The sequence below is a fragment of the Ceratotherium simum genome, chromosome 18 (genome assembly GCF_057802395.1).
Source record: "Ceratotherium simum simum isolate JZ-2026a chromosome 18, ASM5780239v1, whole genome shotgun sequence".
NCBI classification, from domain to species: Eukaryota; Metazoa; Chordata; class Mammalia; order Perissodactyla; family Rhinocerotidae; genus Ceratotherium; species Ceratotherium simum.
In genome coordinates this window covers 54366448-54371756 of record NC_141917.1, presented here as the reverse complement: position 1 = coordinate 54371756, position 5309 = coordinate 54366448, and positions in this window count along the sequence as shown.

Here is a 5309-nt window from a genome sequence, read left to right as displayed (position 1 = left end):
ATTTGACGCCCGGAAGGGGCCGGAGAGCCGTCGCATCCTGCCCGCCCCTTCCGTCCCACGGCCCCGCCCTTCCCGCCTCTTCTTCCGGTTGCCTTGATTACTGCTGTACCCTCTCTCACCCCAGCTCTACTAGTTGAAATCATTGCAGACCACTAGTACAAGTTCGAACAACTTTGTCAGCCCTGTCGAGTGCTGGGTTACAGCCGTTTGGGACGCTCCCCGGCTCCCGGGAACCGCAGCTCGGAAGGGAACACCCGACATAAATTGTCATTCGTCATTGGCGCTGGGAGGGGGGAGCTCCAGGACAGCAGTTTTTTGACCCATCTTGGCATTCCCTTGCCATCCGTGGCCTTGGAAAATGGGTGTCCCCAGCAGGCTGGGAAAGAGAAACATTGGAGGGTTAAGCAGACTTTTCATCTGAGCTCATAAGGTCCAGACCCCTCGTTTGGCAGAGAAACGAGTGGTCCAAGTTCAGAGAACCCCCCGGCCGCCTAGGGGGCAGTGCAGACACTTGAACCCCAGACTTGCAGCATGAAATTCAGCTATCAGGAGGCTGGCAGTAGTAACAGAGTAGGGTGCTGCCTCGTGTTAGCTTGTTGATTCCGCAGATTACAATTGAGCTTTCTTCGCTGGACAGTAAGCGGGTAATGGAGAAAACGCAGGACATAAATGCTCGAGTGATTTGTACTTTTTCATCGTGGTCAGCTATGTAAGGGACACTGTCCTTGAGGCACGAGCACAGCAACTCTGTACCTCAACCCTTTCTCCCTCTCTGTTATCAAAGTAAAACAGCTCTTGGTACAAGTTAAGATTCAAAAGGCACGGTAGGACATAAAATAAGACGTTAGGTTCGCCTCTCCTATCCCCAAACTCCTGGAAGAGCATTTTCATTTTTTGTTTTATATAAAAGTGATCCTATTGTTCTCTTTTCACCTTACCAATTTATCCAAGATGTCTTCCAATATCTCACATCAATCTACTTTTAAGCAGTTGCCTATCAGGTGTCCATTGGCCAAATTTGGGGGAAAGACTATGCAGTTGTGCTCCAATCTGAGCATGCATCAGAATCATGGGGAGGACTGCTGGGTGCCTCTCCATGTCACTGACTCCGATTTGCATTTCTAACAAGTTCCCAGGTGATGATGTTGCTGGTTGGGGATGACACGTTGAGAGCCACTGCAGTAATGGATCATTAACAATGAATTTAAAAAAATTCAGAGTAAAAAAAGGGCAGGTATGGGTGGGGAGCTATTCTTTAGAGAATGTCAAATAATATAGAAGGGATGATAACTACCAACATGCCACTCCTAGTGAGATAAATAATTCAAAGCCAAAGGTCATTAATGGATGCTAAAACTAAAAAGAGAACAGACCTTAGCAGAGCTGTATCTGATGGTTACCACATTAACCAGGTGATCAAACTTGGTATCATCAGTAGTGTCACAATCTGATATGTGACTCTAATGTGATGTGCATAAGTTGTACAAATCACCTATATTCTTGCCAAAATGCATAACCTGAACTTAACCATGAAGAAACAATGAAACAAGAAATCTAGAATGAGGGATATTCTACAAGGCAAATGGCCTAGACAATTCATGTCCATGCCTTGAAAAACAAAAAGCAGGGAAATTGTTCTATATGGAAAAACAAATGAACCTTGATTGGATCCTGGATTGGAAAAAAAAAGTTTGAAAGTCATTTTTGGAACCATTGAGGAAATTTGAATATGTACTACACATTATATATGGAGTTGCTCATTTTCCTTTTTTTTTTTTTTTTTTTTGTGAGGAAGATCAGCCCTGAACTAACATCTGCCAATGCTCCTCTTTTTGCTGAGGAAGACTGGCCCTGGGCTAACATCCATGCCCATCTTCCTCCACTTTATATGGGACGCCGCCACAGCATGGCTTGCCAAGAAGTACGTAGGTGCGCGCCCAGGATCCAAACCGGCGAACCCCTGGCCGCGGGTAGCGGAGCGCACGCACTTAACTGCGTGCGACACTGGGCCGGCCCTTGGAGTTGTTCATTTTCTTAGTGTGATAAAAAGATTGTGGTTTTTTTTAGGAAGATGACTTTAATTCTTAGGAGATGCATTTTAAGGTGACATGATCTTTGACACCTGAAATTTACTTTCAAATGGCTCTGAAAAAAAAAAAGGAATATATGCACGTACACACACACAGACGAATATGTATAATTCCCCCACACACACTTTGTCTCTCTCTCTCCACCTAAGGTTTAATATTTGCCTACATATATCACTAGAACTTTGTCCCCTATCAGGAAATACAATCCTTTCTCATGTCCATGAAATATTAACAGAAGTCACTTATTTTATCCACAGAGAAAACATTAAGTTTCAAAAAGGCTTTGTACAGATCACATCACCAATGAAATTAAAAATCGCCCACATAAAGGTGTCTGACAAAAAAATTAAAAATGAAACTGACTACTTAGAAAATAATTACATAAACCTCCAGATCAAAGACCACAAAAGAAATTATAATTTAACCAGAAATTGATGAAAAGGAGGACTTCAGAAACAAGCTATCTCAGAGGAAAACGTATAAAGGCTTTTATCACTAAAATACATTACGTATTTAACTTAAACTAGAAAATAACCAAAAGAAATAACAAATGATGAGTATTAACATAAAAGCTAAAACTACAAAATAAAGGTAGTAGAAATGATAACACAAAGCACTGGTTCTTTCAAAACACCAATAAAAGAGCCTCCTGGGCAAGGCTGATTAGAAAACAGAAGTATTCAGTATCAGGAATGAGAAAGAAGATATAATACAGAAGAGATTAATTATATCATGCACCTCTACAGCTGTAATTTAAAAAATCTAGAATGGGTGATTATCTATTAACAGAGGGAGGAAAAGCCCTAAAAGACCACGGAAAACTACCATTTTAAGCAGCTCCAGGCCAAATGACTTCACAGTTTAATTTAGCTAGTTTTCAATGAACAAATAAGGATTTCAAATTATACTACTTGAAGATGAAAACCTCTTTAATCTACCTTAAAGCTGGTAAAATAAGACAAAAACCAGAAAACAGTAGCAACAAAAACCAAGCCAATTTCCCAAATGAGATGCAAAATTTTCTAAGTGAAATATTAGCAGATTAAATATACATACCATGAGCAAGAATTCTTTCCATTTTAGAAAACCTCTAATGTGCAGTATTATATCAAATTAAAAGAGAAAAACCCTAATGATATCATAAGCTGAAAAAGTAAATGCAATTCCACTGCCTTGCCTATTAACTCTAAACAGGAAGAGAAATACCTAAAATATAAAGACCACTTAAAGACTAGCAGCAAAAATATTAAATAGTAAAAGTAATAGAGATGTCCAAGCCAGAAACAAGAGAGGGATCTACCGATTATCAACGATTATTTTGGAGATTCTAATAGAATAAATACCATGAACATTGAAAAAATAAAATTTTTGGACTTAAGGCCTAGAAAACTCCACTAAAAACAAATCAAGAAAATTGATGTCAACTGGTTAAGAAAAATACAACTAGCAATAAAAATAGAAGTGGGAAATAGATCCTATTCACAAGTGACAAAAAACCATAAACCTAGTAATTAACCTGACAAGAAAGTCCAGCAATTATATAATTAAATTCTAACATTGTATTATGTTATGAAGGGCATGCAACAAGCCTTGGAGAAAAGTTTGTGGATGGGAAAACAATGTCAGTCCATCTTGAACTAGTACATAATGTACTATACATATACACATAACGTATAGTCAAATCTCAAAGGAGCTTATCAGTAACTGGTTGTAACTGTAAACTTCATTGTGTTTGAAATTGCTCCCAAATATTTCAAAAATAGTGGTCACCTCATCTCACCAGATAAACTTAATATAAAACTATTATCTCAGGAAAAAACAAGTAGGTCAGGGAACAACAGATGGGCACTGATGTTTCAATTGGACAAGAATGATTTTAATCCTGTGGTACTGGCACGAATAGGCATCCATCTGGAAGTAAGAATCCTACCTCGTACCACATACAAAAAGTTTACTGAGGGATTATAGAGCTAAATGGGGAAAATTTAGATGTTTATGGTCTGGGGATGGAGTTGACCTTAAGACTGAAAATCCAAAAGCAACTACAGAAAAAAATAGATTTGATAATATAAAAACTTAAAATGTCTCCATGGCAAAAGACAGCACAGTCTAAGAGCAAATGACAAACTGGGAAAGGCTTACATATTGATAAGTAGACAACAATAATTTATTCAACTAGCTATCAGAAGCATAAATTACAACAGCAAACAAGAGAGGATATTTTTTGCCAAATTTACCAAAACTGAAGAGAATGGTTACCCTCAGTTCTGGCAAGGATGCAGAGAAAACCAGCACTTTTGTACATTGCTGATGACATTGAGAAAGTCACCTGGGCAGTACTTGCCAGAACTTAAAACATACATACTCTTTGGAGAACTCAGTGTACATAAAGAAAAGCATGGTATGTAATGATATTTAAACAGCATTGTCTGCAGGGGAAAAGAGAAAAAGCAATCTGAATATCAACAGGTGAATGGTTGAATATACTGTAGTATATCCATATTTTGGAATGTAATGCCCCAATACAGTTAAGGCCTATACATGTTGAAAGGAATTATAAGTACTATACAGAATGATCCCATTTGTTAAAACCCCCATAACAATTTCTATCCATGTCTATGTTTATAGAAGGCATGGATGGATACATCCCAAATTGCTGATATCCTTCAGATAGATGGAATCGAGACAGTAGAAGAGTAAGGGGGAGAGTGGTAATCTTTTTTTAGATACTTTTGTATTTGAGGATCCTGTTTTATTTTCTTAACCAATAAACAAAAACTAAACTAGGTTTAGAATATAAATTAAAGTTCTTAAAAAAATAAGTGAAAAAGATACTAGCTAAGGTTGATAATTCAAGAAAATGGTAAAATTAGATTACTTAGAATTATGGAAGCAACCACCAGAAGAAAACAGAAAACGGGGACTAGGGATGAGATGGTAGACTTTTACTTAAGTAGAACTAGGCAGCAGGTTCTCCATGATGACTGGGCTTATATGCACTAAAAAGGGTTTTTTAAATGATTTCACGACCTCAGTAATTCATATTAATAAAGTAAAAGCCAGGTACATAAAACAATAAGAACCAATAAGCAACAATTATATATATTAATTAGGTCCCAGGTAAATTGAAAAAGTTTTTAATATTTCCCACCATATCTTTAAGACAACTTTTAGGTTACCCTATAGTGGGAAGGAGCCACATTCAAATGAGTTAAGGTA